This window comes from Pelodiscus sinensis, chromosome 3, assembly GCF_049634645.1.
Source record: "Pelodiscus sinensis isolate JC-2024 chromosome 3, ASM4963464v1, whole genome shotgun sequence".
NCBI classification, from domain to species: Eukaryota; Metazoa; Chordata; order Testudines; family Trionychidae; genus Pelodiscus; species Pelodiscus sinensis.
In genome coordinates this window covers 41,687,591-41,700,601 of record NC_134713.1, presented here as the reverse complement: position 1 = coordinate 41,700,601, position 13,011 = coordinate 41,687,591, and positions in this window count along the sequence as shown.

The following is a 13,011-nucleotide window of genomic DNA, read 5'->3' as shown; positions in this document are numbered from 1 at the left end:
AGCTGGCTGAGTCAAGACCTTCTCCCCCACCCCCAACTCAGTTCACTCAACTCTGGCAGGAGGGAGGCTTGCTCCTCTGAGACCTCTTACAATGATGGTCTCTCTCCTGCAAGCACTGGTGTCATATTTTACAGTTCCCACATTTAGGGGCAGCATGATTTGTGACCCCCCCCACAACAGCCCCAAATTAGTTACAATACACCACATTCCATTCCAACACTGATCCTCCATCAGCCCTGGCTGGACTGGATTTACATAGCCACACCTCAGATTCCTTCCCCCTCCTGGCATGAGCTGTATTTACATATCAACAGTTAATTATCTTGCAGAGCTAAACAATTGCAGTGAGCACAGCTCTCTCCTTTTAGCTGGCTGATAGCTAGCAGTAATTTAGCCCCAGCTTACACAGGCTTAGTCACTGATGGGCTGCCATTGTTTTATTTACCTGCATTCCCTCAGGTACAGGTGCTTGCATCTCCTAGTGGCTGTGGATTGCCGTTCTTGGTAATTGGGCACCGTGGGAAGCAATCTCCCAGTCGGTGCCACTTCCCGCAGCTCCCACTGGCTAGGAACGATGGTGATCTGTGGCCAATAAGAGCTGTAAGTGCCCGTACCTGCAGAGGTATAGGTAAATAAAATAGCGGCAGCTCCCCATTGAACCCTGGTGAACTGTGTCTGTCTTATTGCCCATCTTTGCTATACATACAGTTAGAAACATCTTTTGGTTTACAGTGGTTGCAGGATACAGTCCCAGGTACAGTACCTTGGCATTGTGTGGTACTGTAGTCACCCTGCTTGAATTTCTTCTGATCTTCAAAGATTCTTATGGGACTCAGCATGGTTCAGCTGCTTAAGTAAGAGACTATCTTCACTTAAAATGCTACAGCAACACAGCCACATCATCGTAGCTCTTTGGTGTAGACACTGTCTGCGTCAACAGGACAGGTTCTGCATCCTGAAGAAAAAACAAACAAACAAACAAAAAACCACACACACACACACACACAGAGAGAGAGAGAGAGAGAGAGAGAGAGAGGCAGGAGCTAGATCAAGGGAAGAATTCTTCTGTTAGCCAAACATTGTCCATACTGGAGGTGAAGTTGGCTTAACTATACTGCTCAGGGGTGTGTGACATAACACAGTTTAGGTGATGAAACTTTCTAGTGTAGACCAGGCCTATTCACAAAAGTGCATCCCTCCTGGGTTGTCACCCAGGGTGGGCTCTGGCCCACCCTTTTAGCATCCATTCCCATTCCTCCCCTGCCCCAGCATCATCTCTGTTCCCACCCCAGTGCTTACCTCACGCCTCCCATCTGGTTCTCCAGCCATAGAGCAATGTCAGAGTATGGGGGCTTGAGTAGCTCCCGATGTAAACAGTGTTGGCTGTTCTGATATAGCCCATCTCCTCACACTTCTGTGGACTCTTTGGTACCATTAAAGCTTCCCTTAATTAGCAGAACCTCTGAGGGAAGGCAGCAGAGGGAGCAGTGCCTGCCTCCCTCTCTAGGGAAGGGTTAGGGTGGAATGCTTCCACAGTACAGCAGGCTATTCTGGCAGATTCATCTTTTCAAGTTCTTTTCTTCCCCATGGGGACTGGATAATTACCTTTGGTTGGTTTGGAGTGGGGAGGTTGTTTTGTTCTTTTTTTTCTTGGATTTTGTAAGTGAAAACTAAGACTCTCCCATAATCACAGAAGCTCAGGCTTTAAGATAATTACTAAACATCACCACAGTCATGATAAAATCACTTGAATTGGCAACACAGCCCCCGGGGGCTCATGCCTCAGGGTGCAGTGTCACCTGCTACCACTGGAGGACTCTGGATGGATCTGAAACTGCTCCAGGCCCTGCAGGCTTGCAGTATACCCAGCTACCACTGGTGTTTCCTGGTTCTGACAACGGAAAAGCACAGGGCAGGGAATGCTGACTACTGTAAGCTCCATGCCAGTGGTTCCCAATCTTTTTGATACTGGGGACCTGTAAACCCATTCACAAGCTTTTGGAGAACCGGTAAAATTTATTTGCATATTTGCGTATTCATTAAGCAAATGATGAATATGCAAACAAATTGTTTCTGCTCCTCCCAAAGCCCCTAGTGCCAACTTTAGCAAAGCTTTTGATACATTCTCCCACAGTATTCTTGCCAGCAAGTTAAAGAAGTATGGATTGGATAAATGGACTGTAAGATGGATAGAAAGCTGGCTAGACTGTCAGGCCCAAGGTTTCCCAAACTTTATATAGTTGGAACCCATTTTTTTCAGTACCTTTTTTTGCGCCCCAAAAATATAAACGCATATAAACTGGGTTGAGACAAGAGGTGCGGGCTCTGGGGTGTGAAAGAGGGATTTAGGTGTAGGAAAGAGTGAGAGGTGCAAGCTCTGGGAGGGAATTTGGATGCAGGAGGATGTGGAGAAGGGGATGCTGGCTCGGGGAGGGGACTCCAAGCTGGGGCGTGTTGGGCTCAGGTGGAAGGTTGGGGTGCTGAGCAAGTCACAGGCGTGTGGATGTGAGGGTGCAGGAGTTTGGGCATGTGAGAGGCTCAGGAAGGGGGGTTCCAGTGTATGATAGGCTCAGGTTTGGAGTCGGGGTGAGGAGTACAGGAGTGTTCTGATGCTGTGGCCAGATGACGACTTGGCCCCAATTGGGTGCTTGTTGGCCAGGCTTCATTTTTAAATAAAGTATTGTCAAACACAAATGGTTTCAGCGTCGTCTTTATTTAAGAGAGGGGCAGGGAACCTGTTTTGAGTTAGGGGGTCACTGGCTCACAGAAAAGTCCGTCAGGGCCACACAAGTGAGGTACAAAAACACAACCCCTCCAAACCCCTCAAACCTCACTAATGTGGCCCCAATTGTGCTTGTGGGCGCTGGGACAGGGTTCTGGGGTAGGGTGTCAATGGGTGCTAGTGCAGGGGACAGGGTGCCGGTGGGTGCTGAGCAGAATACTTGTGGCAGGGAGGGGACAGGGACCAATACCTGGGGATCCTGCAGCTGCATGCCAAGGCCCAGGAAGTGCACAGGCTGCTCTCCCATCCCCCAAATAGTGGCACGGTACCTGAAATGCTGGAATGTCGCACACCTAATGCCTTCCTGCGCGGGGGAGGGGGAGTCCCGAACCTCGCCAGCCAAAACACTGGGGCAGTGCATGCCTGGCTCCTCTGCTCCCCATGGCAGCATGCACCGCCCAAGCAGCCGGAGCCGGCGCAGTCCCGGATCCCCACTACCTCCCCAGCGCGCGATGGACCAACGTTTTAGGTACCGTGCTGGCTGTTAGGGTAGCGGGAAGAGCAGCATGCACACTTCCGGGAGCTGGCATGCAGCTGCAGAACTTCTCCCCAGCCCCGCAGGAAGCCCGCGTGGTCACTGGAGGTAGCTTCAGCACGGCCACCCCCCCTCCTGGCCCCAATCCCAGCCACTTTATCGGCCAGCGCTGGCTCCCATTCTGCATCGGTGCACCTGGCCTTCTCCCTAGGTCCTAGTGCCTGCCACTTCTAGCCTGGAAGCATGCCTGGCAGAGTCTGGGAGGGGGTTGTGAAAAATATACAAGTGTCAAGAGAAGCCTGCAGGCGGCAGGCTGTCTCCCAAGAATCATGCACGCAAATTTTTCTGAGGACCGGTATTTTTTTTCTGAGGACCAGTACTGGGCCACCGACCACACTTTGGGAAATGCTACTCCATGCCATGATTTCAGCTTTCAGACCCTGCTTTTCCGGGCCCAGTAATGAGCAACAAGGGTTTACTGATGGAGAAAAGGGGATGAGTCATGGAGGAGTTTTCCAAGCCTGGGATGGTATGTGTGGGCAGGTGGGGAAAAGGGTTCAGAGGAGGGTTCTGAGCCTTATGTAATGAGGTTACATGCATGAAAGTGTTGAAACATTGGGCCCCTGCCAGGGGTGCCAATTGGGGGGCTAGGTGGGTCTGTAACCCCCCTGAAGTTGGAACCCCTGTGTTTCATACTGCCTAAAGCACAAGCTCTAGCTTATGAGTAGACATTCCTTTTTCATTGGTGGCCACTGCAAGAATCTGGTAAGTGGTTAAGAGCTGCACTCTTCCATGATATTAATGGAGGGAGCGGTGGGGTCTGGGATTGAGCTTGGGTGCAGATGAGAGCTTGGGATGTAGGAGGGGAGTGTGGGACCTGTGAGGGAGTTTAGCTGAAGGAGAAGGTTGTGATCTGTAGGAGGGGGGTGTAGGAAGGGGTACAGGGTCTGGGAGGGGACTGTAACCTGGGACAGGAGTGCAGGAGGCAGTGCAGGGATTTGGGTTGTGACTGCGGGGGTGGGGGGAAAGGTGTTATTGGGGTGCAGGGTCTGGGAGGGGGTTGTGGAAAATATACAAGAATCAAGATAAGCTTACTTTCCATCAGAAGGAGAAATGTATCTCAACTGAAAATACTCTCTTCACAGAATTACTATCTTTTGATTGAATGGTGGGTGTCAACCATCCCCTTTCTTGCGATACCTCAGTACACATGAATTACAGAAAGCAAAGATACAAAGACTGAGGCATCTTCCTGTCCTTATATCCCCATATTTTCCTCTTTATTGAGTAAAAACTGATGACAAACCAGAATCCATCAGAACAGATCACCTTCATATTGGTGCACATAACACAATTATTTCTGCACTTGGATGATCTGTGGTGGAGATGGTGCCAAGGGATTACAACTATGGGATGGGGTTTAGGGCATGAGGGATCTGGTTGGGGGTGTGGGCTGTGGTGTGAGTTTGGGGATGAGGTGTTTGGGTGCAGGAGGGGGCTGCAGGCTGAGGCCAAGGGGTTTGGAGTGCAGGGGCGGACTTAGGGCAGGTAGTTGGGGTGAGAGGGGTCTGAGCAGTAGTTAAGGTGTAGGAGGGGGCTCACGGTTAGGATGTGGAGTCTAGGAGGGAGCTAGGGCAGCGGATGGGGCTTGAGACTGGGGTAGGGGACTGGGTTCAGGGCACTTATTGGGGAAGATCTCATTTGGGGGGAACAGGTGGCCCCATACTGCCCTGCACTTAACTGCAGGCACTGCCTTCCCTCTGCTCCCATTGGCCACAATTCCTGGCCAATGGGAGCTGCTGGGACAAAACGTACTGGTGTTCATGTTGACCCAGCTCCAGCCAGGGAGGGAGCGGGGGAGAAATAGCAGCATGCTGAACCACCTCCTCCCAACCCACCAGGAAGGGCTGGTGCAGAACACAGGGTCTTTAAGAGCTGCAGCCCCTTTCTTAATCCGGCCCTGCTGCCCAGTGCTGGAGGAACATGCCTTTCCCCTGGCTGCGGCAGTCCTGAGCCCCTGCAGGAGGTTTATTAGGCAGCTGCAGGTTAATTTTATTTAAATCCATTTCCTTGCATTGTAGATTTGCATTTTTTTGGGGTAACCCTATTGACATCATTTATCATAAATGTTAAGGGACTATGAAACTACTCTAGTGGAGTTCCTCTGGTTTTCAAAATGCCATTTTCTAAAATATTCAATTACATATAATAAAATACCAGTATTGCCTAGCATTATACAGTTTTTCATTGATATCCAAGCATTTTACAAAGATGAGTAAGTGTTTTACAGATGGAGAAATTGAGTGTGATAGTTTGGGAATAGCGTAGCATGCTGTACCTTAAAATAGCAACTGGATCCCCAAATTCATCAATTGTACAGAGTTATATTTCATACAAAGCATATGTAAAATATCCTGTGAAAGGACATAATCTTCTGAAGCCTGATGTTCTGGCCAAATATGTATATTATTAGTGTGTATAAGGTTATGAGATTTGGCTCCTTGGTTGTCCCTGAAATATGTTGCAAGGATTCCTGTTCAAGTGAATGTTGACCTCCCATTAATCACCTGTCTTACTCAAGGAGGCAAGTGTCACACAATGGGAACTGCTTGATAACTGTGACTTGAGGATTCCTTGATCATTGTGACTCAGCCAAACCCACAAGGACACGCCTGGACTAGTGTCTTCTAGACACGTGGACTAAAGCAGCAGTTCCCAACTTTTTCTAGATGGGGACCCATTTTGACAATTCAGGAAGACTTGGTGACCCAAGGCAATTAAAAAACGAAGTGGGGGGGGGGGGGGAGGAGGCAGTGCCGTAACTAGCTAATTTTGCACCTGAGGCAAGAATATAAAATTGTGCCCTCTCCTGTTTATATTTTCATAGTAGTTATTTCATAGAAAAATTGAAAATACATTACAATAAAATAATAACACTACATTTATTTGAGTTCTGGTGGGGAAAAGACACTCATCCCCAAACTGTTCCCCTTTGGCTTAAACCCCACACTCAGGGGCTGGGAGTCACACTCAGAGTTACACTCAAGGGCTGGGAGTCACACACTCAGGGGCTGGGGGGGTGGGAGTCACATGCAGTGAGTGAGTCACACTCAAGGGCTGGAGGGGCTGGGAGTCAGGGCCTGGGGGTGCACACTCTGGGCCTGGGAGTCTCACACACAGGTGTTAAAAAATATTAGAAACAGAACAGGGAGAGGGGGCCAACAGAGCCTGGGATGGAAGGAATTTGCTGGCTGCTTTTGAGAGTGGTGCAGGGCCAGGGAAGTGGTGAACCTGTGGTAAACAGTGTCCAGCTGGAGCCAGCTCCAAACTCCTGTCCCAGTCATGTACCTCTCTCTACACCCCAAGCTCCTGCCCTAGCCCTGAGCCCCCCCAGACCCAAACTTCCTTACAGAGCCTGCACCCTGAAACCCCTCCTGTACTTAAACACCTTGCCCCAGGCTCAGCTCAGAGCCACCTCACACTCCAAATCCCTTAGCCCAAGACCAGAGCCTGTGCCCCAACCCTCTGCCTGTGCCTGGTGTAAGGGAGGGAGAATAGGAGAATGGAGTGAGCAGGGACAGGGCCTCAGAGAAGGGGCATGAAGGAGGCAAGGCATGGGTATTTGGGTCTGAAGTAGATCCTGGATTGCTCTTAAATTGAAAAAGTGATCTGCTTAAAAAGGTTGGAGACCCCTGCCTTAGTCTGTTCTGAGTCACTGAAATGGTATTTAATTCAACTGATTGGTTTAACTGCCTGAAGGTTGTTAAACCAATTAAGTTGAGTACCACTTCAGGTGAATGGCTCCTTGAGACTAAGCCAGCCAGAGACCAGCGGGAGTGGAGCAGAGCGGGGCGGGGCAGGGTGGGGAGGAGCCTTTTCAAATGTGTGAATGGCTCCTTAAGAGCATCACCTGGGGAGACTCTTGGCGACCCTTTTGAAATGTAATGGTGATCCATATTTGGAAAACCCTGTACTAAAGCTATCTGTGCCTCAAAGCAGCAACCTAGAGCCACATATTCACCACTGTCATATAATTATGTTGATCTCTTTTAGAGAGTAAGCCTTGTGAGGCATCATTTTCAAAGTCATTAATAGCCTGTTGGACTGTATGTGCTATCATTGGGGGGGCTGAAAGAATTCCTGGATCCCTGGGCAAAGTAGAATCTTGACCCATGGGGGGGGGAGGGTTCCCAATGAGTATGTTAATTGGTGACTTTTCCATCTACTCATTATGCTTGTAACAGGAGTATTGTGTTGATAAAAGTTCTTTCTCTTTTTTCTTTTTTTATTAATTAACCTGGTATTGGTTATTTTTGTGTGTGTGTGTCCTGGTTTTACTTTAGGGCTACGATAGCCCAAGTGATCTCTTCCCTGGGTTTCTTATCATTGCTTGGGTGGTGGCAGGTGGATTTTTAATCCCCCAAATCTAGGTTTTTAAGATTTTGGGGGGAAGCTTTATACCAAAGCCTGGAAAGATAAGGTTTTGGGGTACTTTTGCAGGCCGCCACTTCTGCATTCATTGTGCCAGAATGGGGATATGTCCTTGACATGGTGGTATAGTAGTGGGATCATTATGAGAACCCAGGATTTTAAAATGACACAGGTTTTTCTTTTGAGTTGCAAGCTTTGCAGGGTTTTCTTTTCTTTTCTTTTCTTTTCTTTTCTTTTCTGTGCTGCCTTGGGGAGAGGCAGACAGAAGGTTAACCTTAAGCCAGATGCAGACCATCCTACCCAAACAGTTTGTTTTGTTCTAGCCTTCAGGATAACTGAGATAGCTAGATTAGAACAGAGCAATGGGGGAAAGACAAGACTTGTGTTGCCCAGGAAGACTGCAGCTTTTTAAATCAAAAAGCCAAAAATTGCCAGGGTATACTTGCTATGGCCTTATTGCCATTGCTGATGTCAACTGTTGTATCCACTGTACTTCTATTACTAAGAATTGTAAGAATGTGCAAAACCCCTGGAAACTTTTAAGAAATGTACCCAAGGACACACTGTTTATGTTAAAAAGCCTTGCGATACTGGTATATCACTGTTAATACCCGTACAGTGGAGTCCTGATTATCTGTCACTCGGTAATCCGACATTCTGCTTTATCTGACCCTGCAGCTCCCGGGAACTTTGCAGGGTCGGATCCAGCGCGGGCCAGGAGAATGGCCCCGCTCACTGCCCTGTTGCTCTCTTGGAGCAGCTGCTGCCGCTCCTGCCGGGAACAACAGGGCAGTGAGCGGGGCCGTTCTCCTGCCCTGTGCCCTGGAGCTGCTGCTGCCGCTCCTGCCAAGGCCGCTTCTTCCCTAGCATCAGCGGCATCAGCTGTCCCCTTGCTCTCTAGGAGCAGCTGATGTTGCTGATGCCGGGGAAGAAGTGGCGCCGGTAGGAGCCGCATCAGCTGCTCCTAGAGAGCAACGGGACAGCTGATGTCGCTGCTGCCGAGGAAGAAGTGGCCCCGGCAGGAGCCGCATCAGTTGTCCCGTTGCTCTCAAAAGCAGCTTCTTCCCTGGCAGCAGCCCTTATCATCCAACATATTTGTTAATCCGACCATGCGTCGGTCCCGTTTAGGTCGGATGATAGAGACTCTACTGTATTTAGTTTTGGAGCTTCTCACCTGAGAAGGGGCATTCCAGGATTGTGTGGAAAAGGGAAACTGAAGCACGACTACATTTTTGTTTTGTGACTAAGTGCCAAGATGCCAACATTATGGGGGATAAGAATACATACATTATCCCAGTGTTAATTGGATATCAGATCATTGCCAAAGCTGGCATTGATAAATTTAAATTCTTTAGCTCTGAACAAGGGCATTGCTGTACCCACTAATGGGTGTTGGGTCCACATTTTGTAAAAAGGGGCCCATGTAAGGTGTCTACTGAAAGCTTGTTCGCTGCTAATTCTATGTGTGATACTTGTGTACGTGTGTGATGTTTGTATATGAAATTATGGAATGAACTCTGTTCTTGTATTTTTAAAATGTTTTCTGTCTAGAAGGAAGCAATGGAAATGGACTGCCTCCTTCAAGGAATGGTTATTCAGTGAATGGTTGTGCTAAATAGCACTGCCTCCTGAACAATGACCTGAGGCCTGCATCTGGGAGACTGCAAACCAACTTGCATGGGACTACTTGCATGTGACCAGTTCCAATTGGAAGATGCAAGGAACATCGAGGGGCCCTTTGAGGCTGACCAAAAAGACTGTTAAGCTAGCAGTTTGTACTGTCTTTGCTAACCACCTGCATCAAGCATTTGGTGACTGATGTATGACGTGTTCTCATTAACAATCTTACTCTTCACTTTTTCTTTCTTTTATTAATTATACCTTTAGGCTGCGTCTAGACTGGCAAGTTTTTCTGCAAAAGCAGCTGCTTTTTGGGAAAAACTTGCCAGCTGTCTACACTGGCCTCTTGAATTTCCGCAAGAACACTGACAATGTCATGTAAGATTGTCGGTGTTCTTGCGGAAATACTATGCTGCTCCCATTCAGGCAAAAGCCCTCTTGTGCAAATGCTTTTGCGCAAGAGGGCCAGTGTAGACAACTTGGTATTGTTTTGCACAAAAAAGCCCCAATGGTGAAAATGGCAATCGGGGCTTTCTTGCGCAAAACCGCGTCTAGATTGGCACGGACGCTTTTCCGCAAAAAGTGCTTTTGCGGAAAAGCATCCGTGCCAATCTAGACGCTCTTTTCCGCAAATGCTTTTAACGGAAAATCTTTTCCGTTAAAAGCATTTGTGGAAAATCATGCCAGTCTAGACATAGCCTTAGAGTTTAGAGTCTAAAGGATTGGCCCAGCATGCTCTTGTGGATAAGATCTAAAGTGAAAATTCCCCTGGAACTGTGGCTGAGTCCTTTGGACCAGGAGGATCTGTTTGGAGTTGGTGAGTGTGAGTTTTATAACTGCTCACCTGTGTGTGAGGCCTAAGTTTGATGGTGGCACAGGGACGCTGGGGTGCCTAAGGGGTTTTGCTGATGAGGTTTCCTGCTGGCCAGAGTGGCAGCTGAAGTGCTCTGTGTAACTAGAGGGGTGCTTTGGAAAAGGTCCCCAGTTGAGGGCAGTAAGTAGCCCTGATTTTAAGCAATTGAACCTGAGCTGACACCCTCAGCAGTCCCCAGACCCAGCCTGGTGTATGACAGTCTTGTACTCAGCTAGATGCACAGAACCTGGTCAATTAAGCTTTGGATCAGGACCCCACGCTATTCTAAACTTGATTTTGAAATTGAGAGTTGTATTGGTTAAAGAGGCATTTCTGGATTCAATTACTTAGGACACTCTCTGTATGTCAGTCATGGTACTCCACAGATGTGGAAGAGTTTTGTTTAATCTTCACGTATTTCTATAGTCTAGTAAAGTGTGCATGTACTTATTTACTATGGTTTATCCCAGGCCTCCAGGAAGAAATCATAGCCAATGTGGCCAGAAGCTGTCTAGCACGGTCTGCAATTTGGGGCGGGGAAGGGCATGTCATGATCATGAGGGATGGCCAGCAGCCTGGGGACTAAGGGTTTATAACTGTACCTAAGTTAGGTAGCAGTCAGCTAATAAAAATGCAGATAGGGATTTCAAACTGGGACAAAGGAATTTTGGGGTTTTTCCCTCCTTTGTCCCTGGGCAGTGTCTCTCCAGATGCTGAGGGAGACAGACATAGAATCATAGAGCTGGAAAAGACCTCAGAAGGTCATTAAGTCCATCCCCCTGCTCTAGGAAGGAACAATCCCAACTAAATCAACCCAGCCAGGGCTTTGTCAAGCCAAGACTTAAACACAGCTAGGGATGGAGACTCCACTACTTCCCTAGGTAACCCATTCCAGTGCTTCACCACCCTCCTAGTGAAATAGTTTTTCCTAATATCCATCCTGGACCTCTCCCACCCCAACTTGAGACCATTGCTCCTTGTTCTGCCATCTGTCACTACTGAGAACAGCCTCTCTCCATCCTCTTTGGAACCTCCCTTCAGGAAGTTGAAGGCTGCTATCAAATCCCCCCTCACTCTTCGCTTCTGCAGACTAAATAGACCCAACTGCCTCAGCCTCTCCTCATAGGTCATGTGCTTCAGCCCCCTAATCATTTTCATTGCCCTCCGCTGGACCCTCTCCAATGTGTCCACATCCTTTTTGTAGTGTGAGGCCCAGAACTGGACACAATACTCCAGATGTGGCCTCACCAGAGCCGAATAAAGGGGAATAATGACATCTCTGGATCTGCTGGCAATGCTCCTCTTAATGCAACCTAATATGCCATTAGCCTTCTTAGCTACAAGGGCACACTGTTGACTCATATCCAGCTTCTCATCCACTGTGGCCCCCAGGTCCTTTTCTGCAGAACTACTACTTAACTGGTTGGTCCCCAGCCTGTAACAATGCTTGGGATTCTTCCATCCCAAGTGCAGGACTCCAAACTTGTCCTTGTTGAACCTCATCAGATTTCTTGTGGCCCAATCCTCCAATTTGTCTAAGTCACTCTGGACCCTATCTCTGCCCTCAAGCGTATCTACCTCTCCCCCTAGCATAGTGTCATCTGCAAACTTGCTGAGGATGCAATCCATCTCCTCATCCAGGTCATTCATAAAGATATTGAACAAAACCGGTCCTAGAACCGAACCTTGGGACACTCTGCTAGAAACCGAACACCATCCTGACATCGAGCCGTTGAACACTTCCCGCTGGGCCCAGCCTTCTAGCCATCTTTCTATCCATCTTACCATCCATTTATCCAATCCACATTCCCTTAACTTGCTGGCAAGAATATTGTGGGAGACCGTATCAAAAGCCTTGCTGAAGTCAAGGTATATCACATCCACTGACTTATTCATGTCCACAGAGCCAGTTACCTCATCATAGAAGCTGATCAGATTGGTCAGGCATGACTTGCCCTTTGTGAATTTATGCTAATCACTTTCCTCTCTTCTAAGTGCCTCAAAATAGATTCCTTAAGGATCCCTTCCATGATTTTTCCAGGACCGAGGTAAGACTGACCAGCCTATCGTTCCCTGGATCGTCCTTCTTGCCTTTTTTGAAGATGAGCACTACATTTGCCTTTTTCCAATCATCCAGGATCTCTCCTGATCTCCATGATTTTTCAAAGATAATGGCCAAAGGCTCCTCAATGACATTTGCCAACTCCCTCAGTACCCTCGGATGCATTAAGTCTGGACCCATGGATTTGTGTACGTTTAGCTTTTCCAAATAGTTCCTAACCTGTTCTTTACCCACCACGGGCTGTCCATCTTCATCCCATCTTGTGTCACTTAGCGCGTTAGTCCAGGAGCCGACCTTGTCCGTGAATAGAGAGGCAAAGAAAGCATTGAATACTTCAGCTTTCCCCACATCATCTGTCACTAGGTTACCTCCTTCATCCAGTAGGGGCCCCACACTCTCTCTGATCACCTTCTTCTTGCTAACATGCCTGTAGAAACCTTTCTTGTTATCCTTCACATCCTTTGCCAGTCGCAATTCCAATTGTGCTTTTGCCTTCCTGATAACCCCCCGGCATTCTCGAGCTATACATTTAAACCTTTCCCTGGTCATTTGTCCAAGTTTCCACTTTTTGTAAGCTTCCTTTTTGTGCTTAAGTCCACCAAGGATTTCCCCTGTAAGTCAATCCAGTCTCCTACCATGTTTGCCTCTCTTGCTACGTGCCGGGATAGTTTCTTTCTGTGCCTTCAATAAGGCTTCTTTAAAATATTGCCAACTGTCCTGGACTCCTTTCCCTTTCATGTTAGCATCCCAAGTGTCTGAGGGAGTCAAAATCTGCTTTTCTGAAGTCC